Raw genomic sequence first — 25,789 nt, 5'->3', positions numbered from 1 at the left:
AAACATAGATAAATGATAGATGATAGATGGATAGACAAATAGATAGATAGATATAGATAGATGATAGGCAGGTACATAAAGAGAGAGATCTCATCAGCTCTGACCTTATGCCATAGAGATAGATAGGTAGATAGTAGATGGATAGATAGATAGATAGATACATATATACATACATACATACACACACACATAGAGAGAAACAAAAAGAGAGAGACAGATCTCAACAGCCCTGACCTTATGTCATAGATAGATAGAGATTATGCTGCTGTGAGTAGAGCTCTACATAGAATAGGTGCTCAATCACTCTCCATTTTTAATGAATCAAATTCAGCAAAGAGAAAAGCAGCTCGATTACAGACATCACTTTTCCTACTTTATCATCCCGGCAACCATTCCCGTTATCTCTATCCTTCAGTTTGATCCTTTTAATAAGAATTATAAGGGAGCTGCCTACACTGTGAAAATCCACCTCTCCCTAGGAAGCCAAACGCCCAGGATGCCAGGCGTTTTGTTGTTGTTTTGAGATGGGGGTCTCACCCTCTCGCCCAGGGTGGAGTGCAGTGGCATGATCTCTCCTTAATGCAACCTCTGCCTCCCAGATTCAAGCAATTCTTCTGCCTCAGGCTTCCAAGAAGCTAGGATTACAGGCAAACGCCACCACGCCCAACTAATTTTTGTATTTTTAGTAGAGACAGGGTTTCAGCATATTGGCCAGGCTGGTCTCGAACTCCTGACCTTGTGATCCGTCTGCCTCAGCCTCCCAAAGTGCTGGGATTACAGGCGTGAGCCGCCCCGCCAGGCCAGCAGGTGTTACCTCTGTGAAAGGGTCATTACTTTTAGGAGGGGAAGTGAATAGCCTATTTACTCGGAAGAAATTAGAGGAGAGTATGGAGGCAACAACATATAATCATTTAATTTGGAGCAGACCTAGGCCTGAATCTAAGCACTTTTGATTTAAAGGGAAAAAGCAATTAAAGGCAGCTGGCTGAATGTTCTTTCAAATCAATGAAGTCATTCAATCAGTCCATAAAAAATGACTGGCTTCTGAAAGTATAATTTAATCCCAAATTGAGGACAGAAAAAAAAATGCAAAGACTGGCATAAATGCATAGAAAACACAATCCAAACAATAGATCGTTTTGGAATTTCCATGATTTCATTGGTTTTCTAGCTCCATTTTGTTTTACAATCATTCTACTTCTCCAATGCATTGGCCAATGTGTCATTCATCCTACATGCCCAGTATCTTAACCCTTCTTAGCATTTGACAAGTTCTCACCTTCTTGGGGAGTGGGGGGAGGGGATCCACAGGGAGGGGTAAAGACTGCTCCCACGACCAGGACTGAAAATACTAGACCTCATTTTCCCAGCCTCCTTTGCAACTCGAGCTGGGACATGTGACCTGCCCTCTCCAATCAGAACACACCTTGTGTTGACACCTGAACTAGTGATTTAGGAGGCTGGGGACAGGGAGCTCTGTCATTCCAGTGTCCTCACCAGAACCAGAACCAGAAATGTAGGAGAATGTCTCCAACATGAGGATACTAGATATCTAGGGAAGGGGACATCAGCCAAAAAGAAGAGATCGAGGAAAGGGTCAGAAAGACATCAACATCACAGAAGTGGCACAATTTTACTAGGAGGTGAATGAGTTTAACTCATAACAGAAGGGGCCTCAGATAGGGTCAGCCGTAGGAAAAATGAGAAATTTGCTTTTGATTTTTCTAGCTTATTCTGGAACTCTCCCTCGCTTCCTCTGTCATCACCCCAAGCATTCCTGAATGCCTAATATATACTTAGTGGCCAGATGCCCACTAAGAGCCACCCACCTGAGTCCCCGAGCCTCCTCAGTGTTATAGGATTTTTTTTCTCCCGCTGTACAAAGTCGAGTCCTCCATTTGTAACTCAGTTATAATTATGTGGTGTCATGTTACAATCAGAGGCTAAGGCGTCTTACCTGAAACCCCGGGGGCCAGATGTGTTTTGGAATTCAGCATTTTGCAGCTTTCAAAAAGATAATACATTGCGTCTGCAGCTGCTCTATATTGCGTTAAAACCCCTGAGGGATCTGGAGGCAGCACCCCATGATCAAAACCATTAATATTTCTGCAGCAAAATTCATGAATATTCAGAGTAAGTGGGGAAAATAATGATTATAAATGGTCTCTCATCAGGTCAGGTTTTGCAGCCAACAGAGCACCAAAAACTTTCAGTTTGCAGAACTTTTGAATTTTAGAGTTGCATGTAGAGACTGTGGACATGTATTGACACATCTTTCTACCTTACCAGGCTTAGCTGGCTCCCTACCCATCCATAGAATCCGAGGTCTCAGTACAATGTCTGACTAAATAAATGATGAATGAGGTCAAAAAGGAAGTGCTGAAAAATCAAAATGAATCCTGTATTTTTTCCCTCCAAAGTGCTGTCCTCCTAGGGGAAACTGGCTGATCTGATCAACTAATATAGAAGTGAGCGAACTTTTGTTTTTTGTTTTGTTTTGTTGTTTTGTTTTGAGACAGAGTCTTGCTCTGTCGCCCAGGCTGGAGTGCAATGGCACGACGTCAGCTCACTGCAACCTCCGCCTCCTGGTTTCAAGTGATTCTCCTGCCTCAGCCTCCTGAGTCGCTGGGATTACAGGCACCCACCACCGTGCCTGGCTAATTTTTGTATTTTTAGTAGAGACGGGGTTTCACCATATTGGTCAAGCTGGTCTCAAACTCCTGACCTCAAGTTATCCACCCGCCTTGGCCTCCCTAAGTGCTGGGATTACAGGCGTGAGTCACCGAGCCCAGCCTGAAGTGGGCAAACTTTTTCAGTAAAAGGCCAGATAGTAGTTTTCAGCTTCACAGGTCAGACAGTCTCAGTTGCAACTACTTACCTCTGTCACCATGGTGCGAAAGTAAGTTAACAGGCGTGGCTGTGTTTCAGTAAAACTTTATTTACAATAACAAGAGAAGGGCCAGAAGTTGACCCACAAGTCACATTGTCTGACCCCTGGACTAATACATGCAAATGTCTTATTTGATGATCAGGATTCATTCAGCAAACAATTACAGGGCTTCTCCCAAGTCCTGGGTGCTGTGCTTGTACTGGAAATTCAGCAGTGAAAACCAAGTTTCTGCCTTCATAAAGCTTACATTTTTGTTGGGTGTGGTGGCTTACACCTATAATCCTAACACTTTGGGAGGCTGAGGCAAGAGGATCACTTGAGGCCAGGAGTTTGAGGCCAACCTGGGCAACAAAGCGAGACCCCATCTCTACAAAAAAAAGTTTTAAAGTAAGCCAAGCACAGTGGCTCATGCCTGTAGTCCTGGCTACTAGGGGGATTGAGGCAGGAAGATCACTTGAGTCCAGCAGAACTTATTTTCATAAAAACAATGTGGTCAAAATTCAATGTTCTATCATATTTGTAAAAATGGCTTGTCAATTTGCCCAAAATGATTTGTTAAATAATCCAGTTTTTGCCTGTGATTTGAAAGCCAGTGCCACATCATCACTCACCAGGTTCCCATGGGTACTTGAACCTACTCCTAAGATTCTCAAATCTGTTCCTTGGCGTCTTTCCATTCCTGCCCCAGCGCCTTAGCCATCTCCACGAACACGGCTCTGTCATATGTCTGAGTGTCTGCTGAGGCTAATGCTCCTTCGTTCTGAGGGCTATAACCTTAGAGGTGGCCCCCGACCTGAGATACTCGCCCCTATCTCCGTGAGAGTTGGAAATTGTAAGATGCCAAATTGGGGAAAATAAGAGCCAGACTCCACCTGTATCAGTCAGAGTTTGCTCGGGAAAACGGAGACCAATTTAACATTTCCAGCTCAGAGAGACCATACAAAAAATTAGAAACTTAACAATAATAGCATGAGAAGGGAAGAGGGAGGGAAGAGTTGGTGGTGGCTCAGGAAACTGGCAAAGACTGCCAACAGTCTCAGCTGTTTTCATTTCCCCACCGTGGAAAGTGTGTGGGTGTGCGCTCCAGCCCGCACAACTGCAGGAGGGCAGGGCAGTAGGCGGGGACCCCTGACCTTGCAGAAATGCCTCCTGTGGACCCTCAGTGGAGAAGTCATGTGAGTGAGAGATGACCTTTTGTGGCATTAAGCACCTCAGATTTGGGACTGTTACCAAATCTATGTGAAAGCACAGCCTTTCCTGACTCACACAGTATGTTGGATTTTGAGTTTAAAAGGAAGGGATTCACTCTCTCTCTCTCATTCTTTCAAAACACACACACACACACACACACCCTCTGTTTTTCAAACCACCAACAGATGGTTACGTATGGGGCCAGGGAGGAATGGGTGGAGGGAACAGAGATGGAATTCCAACTTCCTTGAATATTCTATGTTACGTGGTTTTCACATTGGAGCCATGTAATTGCTTAAAATATCTTTCTTTAAAAACAAAATTAAAACAAAATAATACAGCCAGGCTCCGTGACTCATGCCTGTAATCCCAGCACTTTGGGAGGCTGAGGTGGGAGGATCGCTTGAGCTCAGGAGTTCAAGACCAGCCTGGGCAACATAGCAAGACCTCGTCTCTACTAAAAAATGTAAAAGGTTAGCCGGGTATGGTGGCACATGCCTGTAGTCCCAGCTGCTTGGGAGGCTGAGGCAGAAGGATCACTTGAGCCCAGGAGGTCGAGGCTGCAGTGAGCCAAGATCATCGTGCCACTGCACTCCAGCCTGGGTGACAGCGCAAAACTCAAGAAAGAAGAAAAAGCAAGAAAGAAGGGACAGGGCACGGTGGCTCACACCTGTAATCCCAGCACTTTGGGAGGCCAAGGCAGGTGGATCACGAGGTCAGGAGCTCAAGACCAGCCTGGTCAAGATGGTGAAACCCCATCTCTACTGAAAATACAAAAATTAGCCAGGCGCAGTGGGAAGCGCACGTAATCCCAGCTACTTGGGAGGCTGAGGCAGGAGAATCGCTTGAACCCAGAAGGCAGAGGTTGCAGTGAGCCTAGATCACGCCACTGCACTCCAGTCTGGGTGACAGAGTGAGACTCCGTCTCAGGAAAAAAAAAAAAAAAAAATGCATGTGTCTACTGAAGAGATGTAGAAGTAAGGACAAGCCAGGGTGTCCTAGGTGCACCATTACAGGGACAGTGAGCACCTTTGCACCCGTATTTTGATATCTAAATACCATCCTCCTCTAACAGGAGCCAACATTCCTTGTTGAAATAGCTGACCCAAGGTCTGAGACCGAAGGGCATGTGATAAGCCTGGGACATTCTGTTTTTGCTCAAAAAGCAAGGTCATTGTCAAAGATTCGTATGGGGACCTTAAAAGGACGAACGGTCGAGTTTGAAAGGATGCCCACTGCATGCCTTTTGACTCTTTTTCAACTTGCATTAAGATTTCTTCACTCACCCACAAGTTATTTAGCAGTGTGTTTTTAAATTCCCAACTCATGAGCATTTAAAAATTGACCTTTTCATATTAACTTTTAACTTGGCCAAGCACCAGTGGCTCACACCTATAATCTCAGCACTTTGGGAGGCTGAAGCAAGAGGATCACTTGAGGCCAGGAGTTTGAGACCAGCCTGGGCAATATAACAAGACTTCCTCTCTTAAAAAAAAAAAAAAAAAAATTAGCCGGCCATAGTGGCATGCAGCAATGGTCCTCGCTGTTTGGGAGGCTGGGGCAGGAGGATCACTTGAGCCCAGTAGGTCAAGGCTGCAGTCACCTATGATTGCACCACTGCACTCCAGCCTGGGTGGCAGAACGAGAAGCTTCTAACTTCACAGCGATGTAATCAGAGAACAAAGACTGTATGAAGCCTATTCTGTAAGATTTATGGAGGCTACTGTGTGGCCTAGCAACCACATGATTAGTGTCTGCAGGTGGTCAAGGCTCTCTATGTATCTAGCACTGAAGGCAGAATTCCATGTGGGTCAAGGCTGTGGCTTGTGTGGATCTCCCATATCTTTGCTCGTTGATCATCTGATTGGCTTATCAATAATTGAAAGAATTGTAAGGGTGGATTTATCAATGTCCCCTGCAGTTCTGTCCATTTTTAGCTTCATCTAGGGATATTTTGCCCAGTGTATCCCTGTATAGAATGGCTGTATCTTCTTGCTAAATAGAACCTATTACCATTATGCAGACACCAACTCTATGCCTTCTTTTTGTCTTGAAATCCATTTCGTCTAATATTTATCTAAGTACTGCAGTCTTTTGGGTAGTATATTACGGACAGATCTTTTTCTCCATCCTTTTATTTTTGACCTTTGTGTGCCCTCTGCTTTAGATGTACCTTTTAAAACAAGAGACAGAGGTGGAAAGAGTAGTTAGGATAATAGACCCCTCCTCCTCCTCCAGAGAAAGCTGTAAAATCACTGACTTCTGCAGACATGGCTTGGATTTAAGGCAGGGGCCCATTTCAGCCCCTGCCCATCTTCTGGTTCACTAGATGGAGTCAGAGAAATCAGATGGGGAAAGAGCAAGTTCCACGTAAAAGAACCCAAGGAATCTGCATGTCTCCGGAAATGTAGAGAATGCAGGCGCCCTCAGTTCTCTTTCCTTCTTTTCTTTTGCTATATTTGGCTTTTATTTTCATTGCTTTTTAACTCTTCATGAGGTCAGACACACAACTTGGGGACCAGAAACTGAAAGAGCCTGCGGGGAAAAGAAGAACTCAGTAAAAAGAGACCCACTGAAAAGCCACCCCATCCTGGGTCTGTTAGTTCCACAGTGCTCTATGAAAGACACTCCACATTTCGGTTACGTTGTGAGCTCCTTCCTTGCGTGCAATAGGCTTTTCTGCTAAATCAGAAGATACTCAATTTAGAGCAAAACTTGTATGTCCACATTTTAGTTTCTTTATGAGCTCCTTCCTGGCGTGCAATATCCTTTTCTGCTAAATCAGAAGATCATTGATTTAGAGCAAAACTTGTCTGCCCAGAGAAGCAAACCAAGGGCAGCACGTGGGTGAAGCACCCAGCCCTAACCATCAGGGAGCAGGAGGGAATTTGGTGAGTGAGGCAGTACTGGTCCCATCTCCAGGCAGCCAGTTTTCCGATCCATGGAAACGTTGGAGCCTTTTGGAGGTGTCCGGTGATGGAGATGAGTGCCTGGTTGGTTGAAAGCAGTCACTGCTGTGAGGACGGCGAGCCGGGAGGAGAAACAGAAGGCAAGCAGAGTGAGTCAGAGTCAAAGTCTCAGGAGCAATGCTTTCGCACCTTCTGTCCCATTTTCTTTTCTGCACATGTATACCTGATTTTCCAGTGAACTAGAGTGAAAGAAGGGACTTATGGATATTAAGTAGAAAGCAGCAAAATTTGAGCTGGGCACGGTGGCTCATGCCTGTAATCCCAGCACTTTGGGAGGCCGAGGTGGGTGGATTGCCTGAGGTCAGGAGTTCCAGACCAGCCTGGTCAACATCGTGAAACCCCTTCTCGACTAAAAACACAAAAAAAGTAGCTGGACATGGTGGCAGGTGCCTGTAGTCCCACCTACTCAGGAGGTTGAGGCAGGAGAATCACTTGAACCTGGGAGGCGGAGATTGCAGTGAACCAAGATCGCACCATTGCACTCCAGCCTGGGCAACATGAGCAAAACTCCGTTGTCAAGAAAAAAAAAAAGGAGCAAAATTCAAAGTTTTTAATCGAGTTGCAAGTACATCAGGCTTTTCAAACCAACTTATTAACTTAAGAAAATAGCCCTTGAATTAAAGAGACAGACTCAAACTCATGACATGTTTGTTTGTTTTTTTTGAGACAGAGTCTCACTCTGTCGCCCAAGCTGGAGTGCAGTGGTGCAATCTCGGCTCACTGCAACCTCTGCCTCCCGGGTTCAAGTGATTCTCCTGCCTCAGCCTCCCAAGTAGCTGGGACTACAAGCACCCGCCACCAAGCCCGGCTAATTTTTGTATTTTTAGTAGAGAGAGGGTTTCTCCATGTTGGCCAGGTGGGTCTCTAACTCCTGACCTCAGGTGATCCACCTCCTTGGCCTCCCAAAGTGCTGGGATTACAGGTGTGAGCCGCCATGCCTGACCTCATGACATGTTTCAATTAAGACATGACTATCTAACTCAAAATAATTATTTTTTACAGAAGACATTTAAAATGGAAACTTTGGAAGTCAGTTTACCCACATGGATCACATGCTTTCTAGAAATACCACACACTTAACCTAAACATTTCACTCACAGGAACCTGTCCTAAGACCAGAAGGGGTCAACTGGACGCAGATGAAGGTATGAAGATGTTAACAGCCTTGCTTTTTATAATAGAGAAAACTCAGAAAATAACCTAAATGACTATTGGTAGGAGATTGATGAAACAAATAATGGCATACCTATGCAGGGGAATACTTTATAGCCATTAAAATTATGCAACAGATCAATAATTATTAACATGAAAGACAGCCATTGCCAAAAGCAACATGATACCATTTTGCTTTTAAAAAGAAACGTGTGTACAAAGGTATGCATACCTTAAAAAGTGTTTGAAAATTATTCATCACAATGTTAACAATGTCTATCTGAATGTTAGGATTATTGGCAATCCATTTTTTCTTTGTGCTTTTTTATATTTTGTAAGTTACTTGGAAGAAACACACATTATAATAATGTATAAAAATTAAAAGTTATTAAAGAGTCCATTGATAAAATTCTTTCAACATTTAAAAGAATAATTGATCTATTTATGGCTTGTGTTTACTCTAAATTATAAATTCTCAAAGAATAGGGAGCGTTTTTTCTTCTTATATTCTCTCCACAGCTCCATATGCAACACTGCATGTAATAAGAACTCTGTAATGGCTGTTGATTGACTGGGTATTTAGACGTCAAGCATTGAGAAGATATTAGCAAAAATAGCTAAGAACTAAATTGCATGGCTGGGCCTTTGGCACTAGAACCTTAATAATTGAAAACTAAAACCTTCAAGTCATTTGTTTTTATTATAAATGAACCCACCTCTCACAACTCCCCTTCGGTTTTGAAATCCTGCCAAAGTGTTTCTTCTGATCCCATCCCTTGGCTAATGTGAAAGTTTTAAAAGCTTCTTAATGACATCATTATCCTGCAAATAATCATCAAGGAGACAAAAATGAATCAGGTTTTTGGTAAAGCTATGCATAGACCTGTGATTTCTGATATGAGAGCAGAGATTATATAGGCAACTTAGAGAAGGTGATAAAAGTCTTATTTGGCCATCCCAACTTTCTCACCAGCATCTTTGACCTCTGTGTCAGTCAGCTATTGCTGTGTAACAAACAGATCAAAAACAATTCAGTGGTAAAGAAAAATAGCATGTGTTTTTTAAACTAAACGGGGCTCATCTGGAAGTCTCCGCTTCTTGAAGCTATGAGCCTGGTTGGCCCCATCCCTTCCACCTCTATGATTTGGACCTCAGTCTACACCATGTGTACTCATTATGGGGTCCATGTTAAAGAGGCAGAAGCTATTCAAGGGAAGCTCTTCTCATGTCAATAACAGAAGGGCAAGGGTGCCTGCCCAACTGTGCAAGCATACAGCAAATCTCTGCTTGTGTCATCTATGCTCACATCCTTTTGGCCAAAGCCAATGCCCCACATCAGCACAGCAGGAAAATGGATTCTGCCTCCGTAAGACTACACAGCAAGCATGCATGATAGACAAACAAGAATTCAATCTACCACACCCTGCATTTCAGCAAATCTCATTCACCACTTCTCCTACTGAGCCATTCAGTGTCTTCATGCAGTCCCTGGCTTCTTCACATGGAGGTATTTTGAATAGAATTAACGGAAATGAAATTTGTATTATTAGAAAGCACATTATGTGGGAACATTACTGAACCCCAGGAAATGAACTATAGGATTTCAGACAAGACAGCCCTCCAAGACACTTCTATATAATCATCTATTCTGCCCAAGGGAAAAGGCAGTCTGGCCGGGAGTGGTAAACTGCACCTTCTGCACCTTCCTTTTTTTTTTGAGATGGAACCTCCCTCTGTCTCCCAGGCTAGAGTGCAGTGGTGTGATCTCGGCTCACTGCAACCTTCACCTCCTGGGTTCCAGTAATTCCAGGAGAATTCCAGTAATTCTCCTGCCTCCCAAGTAACTGGGATTACAGACACCGACCACCATGACCGGCTAATTTTCTGTGTGTTTTTAGTAGAGATGAGGTTTCACCATGTTGGCCAGGCTGGTCTTGAACTCCCGACCTCAGGTGATCCAACTGCCTCGGCCTCCCAAAGTGCTGGGATTACAGGTATGAGCCACCGTGCCCAGCCTACATATTCCTTTTGAGTAAATAAAGGCTGATGTGATGTTTTGTTGGCCCAGTTCTTTTTTCTTGTGAAGATTCTTTGGAGAGGAAAAAACTCTTCCCCAGCAGAGGTGGGTGCATGGTCTGGTAGACTGAATTCTTGTTTTTCTATCATGCATCCTTGCTGTGTAGTCTTACGGAGGCAGAATCTATTTTCCTGCTGTGCTGGTTTGGGGCATTGGCTTTGGCCAAAAGGATGTCCAGCATAAATGACACAAGCAGAGATAGGCTGTATGCTTGCACGGTTTTCATCTCTCTTAGTCATCTTGTAGCCAGAACGGGAAAGGAGCACAGGGCAGAGGCACAGAGAGAATTGTGCCAGGCACACGAGGAGAGTGCTTACAAGCTGAGGGAAGAATAGAGTCCACTTTGCCTCAATTTGAGAAGATACACGGTGATTGCCGCCACAGCGTGGGGCAGGCAGGAGGTCACCTCCGTCGGCTGTCGTAATTGGCACCATCTGAGGAAGAGCATTTAGATTTCCTTCAAATTGCTGAGTGGCAACAGCATTTACGCTAATGACTCCATGCTTTAAATCTCTAGGGAAAGCATGTGAAATTTTCCTTTACAGAGTTGTAAATGAGGCTGTGTTTTGGGGGGGACCATGGTGAGGTGTGCAGATAAATGGGAACCCTATTAGGAATGTTGAAAGGAGGCAAGTCGTGGGTTAAAGAGGACTTCTGCAGTCGTTAGCAACTAACAGAGACTTTTAGCTTTTTCTCTCCAAATCTAGACGTTCATTGGCAATTTTCATGTCTATTATGTTCTGAATGAGAAGGGGCATCTGTAGTTCTCAGGGGCTTGAATGTCGCTGAGATGAGAGGAACATAGAGCGGTATCATCACTAACACAAGGCAGTCCATGGTGAGACCTAGAGATGAGTACCAAAAATGAGGGAGGCTTGAAAATAGGATGATTAGGCCGGGTGCAATGGTTCACCCCTGTAATCCCAGCACTTTGGGAGGCTGAGGCAGGTGGATCACTTGAAGTCAGGAGTTCAGGACCAACTTGGCCAACATGGGGAAACCCTGTCTCTATTAAAATACAAAAAAAACAAAAAAACAAAATCCACATGTGGTGGTGCACACCTGTAATTCCAGCTACTCAGGAGGCTGAGGCAGGAGACTCACTTGAGCCTGGGAGGCAGAGTTTGCAATAAGTTGAGATTACACCACTGCACTCTAGTCTGGGCAACTGAGTGAGATTCTATTTAAAAAAAGAAAGAAGGAAGGAAAGAAAGAAAGAAAAAGAAAGAGAGAGAGAGAAAGAGAGAAAGAGAGAAAGAGAGAAAGAAAGAAAGAAAGAAAGAAAGAAAGAAAGAAAGAAAGAAAGAAAGAAAGAAAGAAAGAAAAGAAAGAAAGAAAGAAAAAGAAAAGAAAAAGCAATGAAAGAAAGAAAGAAAGAAAGAAAGAAAGAAAAAGAAAGAAAGAAAGAAAGAAAGAAAGAAAGAAAGAAAGAAAGAAAGAAAGGAAGGAAGGAAGGAAGGAAGGAAGGAAGGAAGGAAGGAAGGAGAGAAAGAGAGGGAGGGAGGGAAAGAAAGAGAGAAAGAGAGAGAGAAAGAAAGAGAAAGAAAGAAAGGAGAAAGAAAATAGGATGCTTGAAGGGAGGGGGTCCTCAAAGCATGGCTCTCACACTGGCAGCTACAGCATCTCCCAGGAGCTTGTTAGAAATACAAGTTCTTGGTCCCTACCCAAGCCTACTGAATCAGAAACCCTGAGGGTGGGACCCAGCAACCGTGACCTTGAGAGGTGCCCCAGCCATCTCAGGCTCCTTGACCAACCACCTAAACTAGGGAGAGAAATCAGGATTAGGCCTCCATGGGTCAGGCATTCCATTCCAACCAGAGCTCAGTAGCAATATTAGTCAGTAGTAGTATCTGTGTTGAATAAGTTCACTGAAAGCTGATCACAGCGAATGAACAGGAATGGGAGTCTAAGAATGTGAGAATATAAGGAAACCAGCCTCCTCTCGAAGGCAAGTGAAGCTAAAATAATACAGAATCTAGGCACACGTGGTTCACGTCCGTAATCCCAAGGCTTTGGAAGGCTGAGACAAGAGGATTGCTTGAGCCCAGGAGTTTGAGACCAGCCTGGGCAACATGGCGAGATCTCGTCCCCACAAAAAACTTAAAGATAACAGACGTGCTATCATGTGCTTGCAGTCCCAGCTACTTGGGAGGCTGAGGCAGGAGGATTGCTTGAGCCCAGGCATTCAAGGCTGCAGTGAGCTATGATTGCACCACTGCACTCCAGCCTGGGCAACAGAGTGAGATCCCATCTCTCCAGATGACATCATGGGAATGCCTAAAGCCAGGTCTATTCCTGGACTTTGCAATTGCAGGAACCAATACATTTCCTTTTCATCAAAGTCATTCTGAATTGTGTTTTTCTGTCCCTTGAAATTTAAAAACTTCTAACAGATACTGATGGTTTAGGGTCTAAAGGTCAAAGGTGCTGCTGACTTCATTACAGTACACACACAAAAAAAATGGAAGTACTGGCGTCAAGATGTGAGGCTGTTCTTGGCTGGAGAGGACCAGCCTGGAAACTCTAGTCGCTTCCAGGCCCTCAAATGGTAAATGCTTGAGATTATGAATAAATATGCTAATTACTCTGATCTGATCACTATAAATTATACGTATGGCAACATCATTATGTATTCCATAAATATGTACAATTATTACACGGTAATTTGATGTTTTTAAAAACAGATATTAAACAAAACTAGAGATTTTTGGGGGTTTTTTAGGTTTTCTTTGTTTTTTGGGGGGTTTTGTTTTGTTTTGTTTTTTGAGACAGAGTTTCATTCTGGTTGCCCAGGCTGGAGTCCAATGGTACAATCTTGGCTCACTGCAACCTCCACCTCCTGGGTTCAAGCGATTCTCCTGCCTCAGCCTCCCAAGTAGCTGGGATTACAAGTGTGTGCCACCATGCCTGGCTAATTTTGTATTTTTAGTAGAGACGGGGCTTCACCATATTGGTCAGGCTGGTCTCGAACTCCTGACCTCAAGTGATCCACCTGCCTCAGCCTCCCAAAGTCCTGGGATTACAGGCGTAAGCCACCATGCCCAGCCAAGTTTTTTAAATAAAAACATTGTATAATAATTGAGAGAGAGTCCTCAAGCCCTGCAACCCCTGCTTGGCCTACCAGTGTCTCCAAGCACACCACACAGGAAGATGTAGCCCCCATCCTTTGGCGTGGAATCCATGAGCTAAAACAATCTGCATCACCTGGAAGCTGGCTAGAAATGCAGGTTCCCAGGTCCCACCCAAGACTTTCTGAGTCAGATTCTGCATTTTAATAGGATCCCCATGTGATTCCATTGATATGCACATCAAAGCTCCAGAAACATAGTTTCAACCTATTCACTGGGCAAAATTATGGTGGATGAAATCCCAGTTGTTTTAGCAATCAAATTGGATTTCTACTCATTCCATCTGATATAAAGCTACACCTCCAATGATCAAGATAATCAAACTACTAAGTCACCCTATGACTAGGTATGAGTCCCTTCTCACACTGTTGTAAAGAACTTCCTGAGACTGGGTAATTTATAAAGGAAGGAGGCCCAACTGACTCACAGTTCCACATGGCTGGGGAGGCCTCAGGAAACTTAGAATCATGACAGAAGGGTAAGGGGAGGCAAGGCACGTCTTACATGGCAGCAGAGTGAGAGAGTGAAGAGGGAAATGATGAACACTTTTAAACTGGGAAATGATGAACACTTTTAAACCATCAGATCTCATGGAACTCACTCAATATCATGAGAACTCACTCAATCATGAGAATAGCATGGGGGAATCACCCCTATGATCCAATCACCTCCCACCAGGTCCCTCCCTCAACCCCTGGGGATTACAATTGGGGGATGAGATTTGAGTGGGGACACAGAGCCAAACCACATCAGACTATAATTTGATTTAGTATAATGTACTATAATTAATATATAGATTACACACACACGTGCACATGCATGCACACACCACACACACACACACACCCATTTAGACAGGGTCTCACTCTGTTGCCTAAGCTGGAGTGCAGTGATCCAATCATAGCTCACTGCAACCTCAATCTCCTGGACTCAAGCAGTCCTCCCACCTCAGCCTCCTGAGTAGCTGGGACTACAAGCACATGCCACTATGGCTAATTATTTTATCTTTTTTTTTTTTTTTTTTTTGTAGATATGGGGTATTGATATATTGCCTAGGCTGGTCTCGAACTCCTGGACTCAAGCGATCCTCCCAACTCAGCTTTCCAGAGTGCTGGGATTATAGGAATGAGCCACCACACCCTACCAGGTTACATTTATATTGTATAGACTTTACTTTGAAGTACACTAGGCATTAGACAGTATTTTTTATGAATGTGTGTTTATCGAATTTTGTGAATGTAATACTACAGAATATTAAGACAAAATACATGCTTTGACTAATGGTATTACATTAACCGTGACCATCAGCATTATGAACAAAAGTTGTTGAGTAGTGACTCAACTCTTAACTTCATACATTTCCAATTGACTGAGTGTCCAGAATAGCTCACTGGATACTTGGCTGGTACCAAAAATCATTCCTTAGAAACAAAGACAGCTGAAAGGGCATCAGAAATCTCCCAACAGTTCCTCTGCTACAGAAAGTAAATTCTATCTTGTTTCCTGAATGTCAAAGTGATTTTTTTTTCTGGCTTCCTCTGTGATTTAAAAAAAAAAAAAAAAAAAAAGGACTACTTGGAAGGCTTTTGAAAGTTTGTTTTCATTTCTGGTCATTGTTCATGACACAACTTCAGGGTAACAGGCACCGAAGGGATAAGAATAGCGTGGGTGCTACTATGCAGTGAGATCAGTCACAATAAAGACTGGGAAAGAATAAAGAAAAATGACCAGAGCTTGTTTTTTAAAAATGCACAGCTGAATCTATTCAGATGCAAGCAAAGGAGGAAGAGCTCCTGAAGAAATGCACTGAGCATAACACAACATTTACATTCTGGATAGGGGACCCTGCTGGTTGTGCTAATCGAGGATTGATCAACAGTGTTGTGGTTGCAGCAGAATGAGCTCATAGGTGTGTGTGTGTGGAGGGGGGGGGTTAAAACAAGCCCCGTTGTTCATTGGCATGGGAAATGTCTTCAGTTTGGTCCAGAGGGGATGTGAGGTCAGTCCAAGTGCATGCTCCTCTGTCAGCAGCAGCTGGCTGGGGCCAGGTGTGATGGAACACAAGGGGCAGTTGTGATGTGTCTTAGATAGGTGTTGCTGTGGTGGAAATTTTTATATGCAACTCTAATTCACTTAGTCAGCAAAAATGGATACTTTGATATTGATCACTTCATTCTGATCTTTGCTCCCACGTCATGAGATTGGAGAGGCTTTTCTTGTCCCAAAATCGCATCCCCTCTCCACCCCTGACTCTAGTTCACATCTCTGCATAACTCCTGTCCCTGCCTGTCATCCTGTGAAAGGGACTGCAGTTATTAGAACCCTGCATCTTTGCTGCTGCCTCATCCACTTCTAGTGGAAGCTTCACCAGGAAAGGTCTTTGTTTGCGTCCCCCTATGCACCCGCCTGAGTTTTCAGCACCTAGGACAGTGCCTGACACCCAGTAAGTACTCAGTAAATGTTTCCAAGTAAAAAGCTATGCATCGGGCTGGGCGCGATGGCTCACGCCTGTAATCCCAGCACTTTGGGAGGCAGAGGCGGGAGGATCACCTGAGGTGAGGAGTTCGAAACCAGTCTGGCCAACATGGTGAAACCCCGTCTCCACTAAAAAATACGAAAATTAGCCAGCCATGGTAGCTCACGCCAGTAATCCCAGCTACTTGGGAGGCTGAGACAGGAGAATCACTTGAACCTGGGTGGTGGAGGCTGCAGTGAGTGGAGATTGTGCCACTGCACTCCTGCCTGGGTGATGAAAGTGAAACTCTGTCAAAAAAAAAAAAATGCATCAAAATGAGGGAATAGGGAGAGATTTCTGGATTTGGGGTTTGTTTTATGTTTTTTAAGAGTTAGAGTCTCACTCTGTCACCCAGGCTGCAGTGCAATGGCACAATCATAGCTCCCTGCAGCCTTGAACTCCTGGGCTCACACCATCCTCCTACCTCAGCCTCCAGAGTAGCTGGAATTACAGGTGCACACCATCGTGCCTGGCTAGTTTTTTGTTGTTCTTGTTTGTTTGTTTGTTTCAGTTTATGTTGAGACAGGGTCTTGCTATGTTACCCAGGCTGGTCTTGAACTTCTGGGCTCAAGCAATCCTTCCATCTCAGCCTCCCAAAGCGCTGGGATTACAGACAAGAGCCACTATGCCCCACCGAGATTTGTTAAAGAACACAAAATTACAGCCAGATAGGAGAAGTAAGTTCTAGTATTTACAGCACTGTAGGATGGCTACAGTTAACAATAATATATTATGTGGTTTCAAATCGATAGAAGTATACAGAATGCTCCCAACACAAAGAAATCCTAAATGTTCGAGATCATGAATATGCTAATTACTCTGATCTGAACACTATAAATTATAGGTATTGCGACATCATTATGTACCCCATAAATATGTACAATTATTATATGTTAATCTAATTGTTTTAAAGCAATGCATCAAGTATTAGACAAAACTAGAGTTGGTTGTTTTCTGGGAGTTTTGTTTTTGTTTTTGAGACAGATCTGGGTCTGCTGCCCAGGCTGGAGTGCAGTGGTGTGGCAGAGAGAGATCTGTCTCAGCTCGCTGCAACCTCCCCCTCCTGGGTTCAAGCGATTCTCCTGCCTCGGCCTCCTGAGTAGCTGGGATTACAGGCATGTGCCACCACGCCCGGCTAATGTTTGTATTTTTAGTAGATGGGGTTTCATCATGTTGGCCAGGCTGATCTTGAACTCCTGGCCTCAGGTGATCCACCCACCTCATCCTCCCAAAGTACTGGAACTACAGGCATGAGCCACCATGCCAGGCCAAAACTAGAGTTTTTAAATAAAAACATTGTATAATAAAACATAAGTCAGGCCCAGGTGGGGTGGCTCACATCTGTAATCCCAGCACTTTGGGAAGCCCAGGTGAGTGGGTCACCTGAGGTCGGGAGTTCGAGACCAGCCTGACCAACATGGAGAAACCCCATCTCTACTAAAAATACAAAAGTTACCCGGGCATGGTGGTGCATGCCTGTAATCCCAGCTACTCGGGGGGCTGAGGCAGGAGAATCACTTGAACCCGGGAGGTGGAGGTTACAGTGAGCCAAGATCATGCCATTGCACGCCAGCCTGAGCAACAAGAGCGAAATTCCATCTCAAAAAAAAAAAAAAAATCATAAGTCAAATGCTGTATACTTCAGTTAAAATATGTCTCAAATCCTACGTTAAAAAGCACAGGAGCGGCCGGGCGCGGTGGCTCAAGCCTGTAATCCCAGCACTTTGGGAGGCCGAGACGGGTGGATCACGAGGTCAGGAGATCGAGACCATCCTGGCGAACACGGTGAAACCCCGTCTCTACTAAAAAATACAAAAAACTAGCCAGGCGAGGTGGCGGGCGCCTGTGGTCCCAGCTACTCGGGAGGCTGAGGCAGGAGAATGGCGTAAGCCCGGGAGGCGGAGCTTGCAGTGAGCCGAGATCGCGCCACTGCACTCCAGCCTGGGCGACAGAGCGAGACTCCGTCTCAAAAAAAAAAAAAAAGCACAGGAGCCAGGTGCAGTGGCTTACACCTGTGGTCACAGCACTTTGGGAGACTAAGACAAGATAATTGCTTGAGTCCAGGAGTTCAGGACAAGCCTGGACAACACAGCAAGACCCTGTCTCAACAAAAATAATAATAATAATAAGACAAAATAATTAGCCATGATGGCATGTGCCTGTAGTCTCAGCTACTCAGGAGGCTGAGGTGGGAGGATCACTTGAGCCCAGGAGGTTGAGGCTGCAGTGAGCTATGATCACACCACAAGACTCCAGCCTGGGTGACAGAGCAACATCCTATCTCGATTTTTTTTTAAGTATAGGGAGATGGGAACGCTCACATCCCGCTTTGGAAGACAATTTATCAGCATTTGTAAAAAAAAAAGCAAATTCTCCTACCCTTCCATCCAAGAGTTCTCCCTCTCTGACTCTACACCAGCCCCCGTACACAGGAGGCCAGAGCACACATGTTCACAGCAGCCTCATTTGTGAAAACTTGAAAACGAGTTACAGTCTCTCTCGACTGCTTGCTTCCCATGGGCCTCATCAGAGCACACAGCAGGCGCTCAGCGAATACAGCCCTCATTATCCTGCAGGACGCCTGCCTCTCCTCTCACAGCCAGTGCCGGGCCATCTGCATGAGTGACCCAGTCTGCTCCACCAGGGACAACTGTCTCTTTCCACAGTTCCCACCCCTAACAGGCTGTCTTGGATCTGCCATGGTCTAGCAGCCTGAGCTCCACCTGCTAAGTGGCCGTGGCCTCTACAGGTTCTGCTCGGCGGAGACTGGATGGCCGGCACAGACATCACTGGGTTTCAGCTCAGCCAGACTCAGGCACTTAGGGGAATCTTTGTGAACAAAAGGCCCCCAAAGAGCTGGTCACTTGGGCTTTGCTTCAGGCAGCAGAAAGGGAGACACAATTTGTCCCACAGGGAGAGCTGCCACTTTGTCATGGAAGGCTGAGTTACCTCTGGGGCTCGGCCAACAGCCGTCTTCAATGCCCCCACGTCCATCAGACAGGGAAGGTTTTGTGGGCGCTTCTGACTTGTCAGACCTGGAATTCAGTCCTGAGCTCCTTGACCAATCACCTAAACTAGGTGTATCAAGCAGAGAAATTGGAATCGGGCCTCCATGGGTCAGGCATTCCATTTCAACCGGAGCTCACAGCTCAATAGCAATACTAGTCAGTAGAATTCGTGTTGAATGAGTTCACTGGAAGCTGATCCCAGTGAATGAAAAGCACGGACAGGCAGCACTGAGAAATTTCACGACAACAGGGATGAAAAGGAAGTCCCAAAAGATTCCAAAACAGAGAGGGAGAGAGACAGAGGCGGGGGAAAGGGAGAGAAAGAGGAGAGGAGAGAGAAGAGAGACAGAGAGAAGACAGAGAGGGAGACAGAGAGGAGGGGAGAGGAGGAAGAGGGAGGAGAGAGAGAGAAGACAGAGAAGAAAGAGAGAGGAGAGACAAAGAGGAGGAAAGAGAGGGAGAAGAGAGAGAAAGGAGGGGCCGGGCGTGGTGGTTCATGTTTGGGAGGCCGAGGCGGGTGGATCACCTGAGGTCAGGAGTTTGAGACCAGCTTGACCAATATGATGAACTCCATCTCTACTAAAAATACAAAAATTATCTGAGTGTGGTGGCATGCACCTGTAATCCCAGCTACTCGGGAGGCTGAGACAGGAGAATCACTTGAACCCAGGAGATGGAGGTTGCAGTGAGCTGAGATCACATCATTGCACTCCATCCTGGGCAACAAGAGTGAAACTCCATCAAATAAAATAAAATGAAATAAAATAAAAATGAAATGAAATGAAATAAAAATAAAATAAAATAAAATAAAATAGAGAGAAAGGAAAGAGAGAGAACGAAAACAACTTGCCCACAAAGGAATGAATATTGAATTGGGTCCTACCTCCTCACCAGCAGTAGCTGCTTTTCAAAAGCACTCTCTCTCTAGTAGCTGTGTTGAAACCCCAGCCCAGCACCCCAGAGGGTACGTCCTGGTGGAGGCTGCCTCCCTTCAGAGGCCAGAGGCTCCCACTGGCAAAACTGTCAAGCTTCTTCTGCCTCCAATATCCAAAGAGTGTCACCAAATGCCAGGCCACCTATACAGAACAAAGAGGAAGATTCTAGTTCCTGAATCATACCCTGAGTAATAGGAAGTTTATTTTAACTCAGAGAGGCTAGAAATTGTTAGAGTTCATGCTAAGCCCTGAGCCATCAGTGGTGGCAAATAGCAGCAAGCTTGTCCCACTGCGTGCAGCTCTGGTCGGATCAGCGTGAGCCACTGCGTCACTAAAGAGGCCAGGGCATGACGAGCATTCCACTCGCACATCCACTCTTAGGACGCATCCAGGTGGAGAAGCAGCAGGAACTGTGCATTGAGTTGGCCCAAAGGCCACACCCACTAGGCCACCCTAACTTTAAAGAATTCTATTGTGGCCAGGCGCGGTGGCTCACGCCTGTAATCCCAGCACGTTGGGAGGCTGAAGCAGGTGGATCACAAGGTCAGGAGTTCAAGACCAGACTGGCCAGCATAGTGAAACCCTGTCTCCACTAAAAATACAAAAGATTAGCCGGGCATAGTGGCGCATGCCTGCAGTCCCAGCTACTCGGGAGGCTGAGGCAGGAGAATTGCTTGAACCCGGGAGGCAGAGCTCGCGGTGAGCTGAGATCGCACCACTGCACTCCAGCCTGGGCAACAGAGCGAGACTCCGTCTCAAAAACAAACAAAACAAAAACAAAAACCAACTCTATTGCAGTGTTTACTCAAACACCATCATTTCAATTCTGGCTCTCTCTTTTCCTTTTACTCTCTGTATATATTATGGATACATTTCTCTCTCTCTTTTTCTTTTCTCTTTCCTCTATTTCTCTCTCTCTCTCTCTCCCTTTTTTTTTTGTTTGTTTCCTTTTTTTTTTTTTTTTAAACAGGGTCTTGCTCTGTCGCCCAGGCTAGAATGCAGTGGTGCAATCTTGGTTCACTGCAACCTCTGCCTCCCAGGCGTAAGCAATCCTCCTGCCTTAGCTTTCCTAGCAGCTGGGACCGTAGGCACACACCACCATGCCTGGCTAATTTTTGGTTTTGTTTTTTGTTTGTTTCTTGTAGAGATAAGGTCTCCCTATATTTCCCAGGCTGGTCTTGAACTCCTGGGCTCAAGCCATCCTCCCACCTCGGCTTCCCAAAGTGCTGGGATTACAGGCGTGAGCCATGGCACCCGGCCTCTCTTTCTTTCTCTCTTTTTTCTCTCTTTCTCTTTTTTCTCTTTCTCTATTTCTCTTTCTCTTAATAATTTAATCTTTTAAAAGTTATCTCACATGGCAAAAGTTTGGCTTTACAAAGCAAACAAAAAAAAAACTTCCCCATGAAAAGCATCCTGATTCACTACCGTTTTTCATTTTTTCCTGTTTTTCAGTGCATTTGACATATTCGTCACTGTCATAGTAGCACACGTATAATTTTATGTCCTGTTTTTCATGTAGCCTCCTATTAGCACTTCCCATCTTGCCCCTCAGCCTTCGTAGCTGTCATTTTTGATGTCTACATAATATTCTTTGATTGAGTACACCATGATTCATTTTCTTCTCTCCTGCTTTTGGCCACTTTGGTTGTTTCCAATCTGTGCCATTATAAGTAACACTGCAATTAACGGCTTTTATCTCCTCAGATACATTTGCATCTGTTTTATGAATTAAAAGCAGCTGAACTGACTTCTGTGTCATTCCTGTTTGAACAAAAATGGAATGTCCTGGTTTCGTAACAGGCGACAATCTAAATTTAGACTCACTGACAGAGCTGTGCGACAAGGGGAACTGCAGAGTAGAGGTCGTAAAGCATTTCAGAAAACGTCTATTTAGTTCGTTTGTCCCACTTTGGGGAGAAGAGGAAGTCTTGTGTTGCTCAAGTTCAAAGTGAGATGCAAGATTGGTAACTTTACCCTTGGCAGGATTTTTTTTTTTTTTTTAATGAATAAAAAAAAAAAAACCAGTATCGTGACTGGGCACAGTGGCTCATGCCTGTAATCCCAGCACTTTAGAAGGCCAAGGTAGGTGGATCACCTGAGGTCAGGAGTTCAAGACCAGCCTGGCCAACATGCAGAAACCCCGTCTCTACTAAAAATACAAAATTAGCCGGGCATGGTGGCGCACACCTGTAGTCCCACCTACTCGGGAGGCTGAGGCCGGAGAATCGCTTGAACCCGGGAGGCGAAGGCTGCAGTGAGCCGAGATCGCGCCACTGCACTCCAGCCTGGGGGACAGAGTGAGACTCTGTCACACAGCAACAAACAAACAAAAACAGTATCACTTCCAGTTCTGTTCCTTTCTTCTGACCTTACTATGCATGACCAAAGTGAAGGCCAACTATGAATGCGTGATGTCCAAGTTCTCTGAAATACTGGATTGACACTGAGAAGGTTTCTGGTTTTCGTATTTTTTGTCTCCACAGGTAAAGCAATGCCTGGTGAGGGCAGAGCATGTATGTTTGTGTGGAGGGTGATGAATAAAGAAAAGTGACCCATGAAGACCCTCAGAAATTTAAAATGATGGTTCCAACATGGAGCGCAACAGAGCAGGTGAGGAGTAGATCAATGCACCTGAAAATTAATTATGGCCCCAATAATCAAGCCACTCCCAAAGGCATCTCATGTGAATTTCCTGTGTGGAGGATTGACAGAACAGAGGAGAGACAGAAAATTAATAGTGAAATAAAACTACCCGAAGATAAATGAAGACACAAGTATTTGTACTGGATGAGTTCACTGGAAGCTGATCGCAGTGAGTGAAACAGAGAAGTGCTTACAGGCAGCGCTGGGAGATTTCACAACAACGGGGATGAAGAGTAAGTTCCAAAATATTTCAAAGCGGGCTGGGCGCAGTGGCCCACACCTATAATCCCAGCACTTCAGGAGACCGAGGCAGGTGGATCACCTCAAGTCAGGAGTTCAAGACTAGCCTGGCCAACATGGTGAAACTCCGTCTCTATTAAAAATACAAAAGATTAGCCAGGCGTGGTGGCACACGCCTGTAATCCCAGCTACTCAGGAGACTGAGGCAGGAGAATTACTTGAACCTGGGAGGCAAAGGTTGCAGTGAGCCGAGATCACGCCATTGCACTCCAGCCTGGGAAACAAGAGTGAAACTCGGTCTCAAAAAAAAAAAAAAAAATCCAAAGCAGAGGGAGAGAGAGGGGAGCAGGGAAAAGAGAGGAAATAGGAGAGAGAGGGGAGAGGGAGCAGAGAGGGAATAGGAGAGAGAGGGGAGCAGGGAGGAGAGAGAGAAGAGAGGGAGGAGAGAGGGAGAAGAAAGGAGAAGGAGAGGAGAAAGGGAGAAGGGGAGAGAGAGAGAGAGAAGGAGGGAGAAGAGAGAGAAAGGAAAGAGAGAGAAAAAGAAAACAACCTCCCAGCCGGGCACAATGACTCACGCCTGTAATCCCAGCACTTAGGGAGGCTGAGGTGGGCAGATCACTTGAGGTCAGGAGTTGTTGACCAACCTGGCAAACATGGTGAAACCCTGCCTCTACTAAAAATGCAAAAATTAGCTGGGCGTGGTGGTGGACACCTGTAGTCCCAGCTACTCGGGAGGCTGAGGCAGGAGAATCCCTTGAACCCAGGAGGTGGAGGTTCCAGTGAGCCGAGATCACACCACTGCACTCCAGCTTGGGCAACAGAGTGAGACTCTGCCGAAAAGAAAACAAGAGGGGAGGGGAGGGGAGGGGACGTGAGGGGAGGGGACGTGAGGGGAGAGAAGAGGAAAACTTCCCTACAAAGAAGCAAAAATTAAATTGGGTTCTGCCTCCTCACTGGGAACAATGGATGCCGGAAGACAACAGAGCAGTAACCTCAGACGTTTTGGAGACAAAAGTTATTTTGAATTTAACATTTTAGGTCAGACACGGTGGCTCATGACTGTAATCCCAGCACCTTGGGAGGCCGAGGTGGGTGGATCACTTGAGGTCAGGGGTTCAAGACCAGCCTGGCCAACATGGTGTAAGCCCCATCTCTACTGAAAATACAAAAATTAGCTGGACGTGGTGGCTGGCACCTGTAATCCCAGCTCCTCAGGAGGCTGAGGCAGGAGAATTGCTGGAACCCAGGAGACAGAGGTTGCAGTGAGCCGAGATCGCACCACTGCACTCTAGCCTAGGCGACAGAGCAAGACTCTATCAAAAAAAAAAAAAAAAAAAAAAAAACACTTAGTATTTTATACACAGTCAAAAGCTACTCTTTAAGTACGACTTCAGTATGACATCAAAATAAAGACACTTTCAGATATACCAAGACTCAAAGACTTCAACATTCATAAACCTTTTCAAACAAATTAGTTAAGGATTTACTCCAATAAAACAAAACGAAAAAATTAATGAACTTAAGAAAATAAAGGCCAGGTGCAGTGGCTGATGCCTGTAATCTCAGTAGTTTGAAAAGCGAAGGTAGGGGGATGAGTTGAGCCCAGGAGTTCAAGACCAGCCCGGGCAACATAGAGAAATCCCATCTCTACCAAAAATAAAAATAAAAATGAGCCATTTTTATTTTTATGGCGTGCACCTGTGGTCTCAGCTACTCAGGAGGCTGAGGCAGGAAGATCATTTGAGCCTGGGAGATGGAGGTTGCAGTGAGCTGTGATTGTGCCACTGCACTCCAGCCTGGGTGACAGAGTGAAACCCTGTCTCAAAGAAAAGAAAAGAAAATAGACAACATAAGATGCAAGTAACCAGTGAGTGGAAAATAAACAATAAAATCAAACCAGACCCAGTCATCTCACGACTTTCACAGGTAGAAAGGTGAAACGGAGGAGAGAAGAAATCATCTGCCTAAATAATTCTTAATGTAGAATAATTTTAAACGTGCTATTGAAAACTGCAAGCTAAAGACATTTCAAAAGATTTCAACTTGGGATGGAGACAGTTTAGTGTGAAGGCGGCAGGAAGGCTGGTTGAAAAGGAGAGAAGTTGAAGTATACTAAAAGCCCTGTCTTATTGAGGAGAAAATTAAAAGACTGATTAATTCTAGACATTGTTTAAAATAAAAAAAAACTTTAAGGGTAGTTACTAGAAAAAAAAAAAAAGAAACAGATGTATAACTTCTTAATCTGTTAAAGGGTAGTTACTACAAAAATAGAAACAGATGGCCGGTGCGGTGGCTCATGCCTGTAATCGCAGCACATTGGGAGGCCGAGGCCGGTGGAGCATGAAGTCAGGAGATCGAGACCATCTTGGCTAACAGGGTGAAACCCCGTCTCTACTAAAAATACAAAAAAAAAAAAAAAAATTAGCTGGGCATGGTGGCATGCGCCTGTAGTCCCAGCTACTCAGGAGGCTGAGGCAGAAGAATGGCGTGAACCCGGGAGGTGGAGCTTTCAGTGAGCCAAGATCCTGCCACTGCATACTCCAGCCTGGGTGAAACAGCAAGACTGTCTCAAAAAAAAAAAAAAAAAAAAACTGGGTTCAGTGGCTCAAGCCTGTAATCCCAGCACTTTGGGAGGCTGAGGCGAGTGGATCACCCGAGGTCAGGAGTTCAAGACCAGCCTGGCCAACGTGGTAAAACCCCATCTCAACTAAAAATACCAAAAAATTAGCTGGATGTGGTGGCTGGCGCCTGTAATCCCAGCTACTTGGGAGGCTGAGGCAGGAGAATTGCTTGAATCCAGAAGGCAGAGGTTGCAGTGAGCCAAGATCACGCCACCGCATTCCAGCCTGGGTGACAGAGAGAGACTCTGTCTCAAAAAAGAAAAGAAAGAATATATGTAACAGTTAGTGTCATACCAGTTGAGAGTTACAGACAACCTGATTCCCTGTGGCTTACAGGAAGAAGTGACTTTACTTTCTCATGTTACAGAAAAGTTCAGACATGCCTGGCAGCAGACAAGGCTTGGAGCAAGGGTTTAAACA

The 25,789-nt window shown here is 45.1% G+C and overlaps 1 long non-coding RNA gene across 1 annotated transcript in view; it reads right to left on the bottom strand.

The window, feature by feature from the left end:
• Positions 1-5,008: 5,008 nt before the first annotated feature.
• Positions 5,009-25,789, bottom strand: part of LOC103882728 — a 29,622-nt gene continuing 8,841 nt past the window's right edge. Inside the window, exons 2-4 of the long non-coding RNA XR_644662.4 lie at positions 19,814-20,006; positions 8,919-9,024; positions 5,009-7,095 (exon numbers count right to left, since the gene is read on the bottom strand). This is a non-coding gene — a long non-coding RNA (uncharacterized LOC103882728). The remainder of the gene's footprint in view (positions 7,096-8,918; positions 9,025-19,813; positions 20,007-25,789) is intronic.

Source organism: Papio anubis, chromosome 4, assembly GCF_008728515.1.
Source record: "Papio anubis isolate 15944 chromosome 4, Panubis1.0, whole genome shotgun sequence".
Lineage (NCBI taxonomy): Eukaryota > Metazoa > Chordata > Mammalia > Primates > Cercopithecidae > Papio > Papio anubis.
The sequence above is the reverse complement of the archived record's forward strand: the minus strand, read 5'-3'. Positions and strand labels throughout refer to the sequence as shown.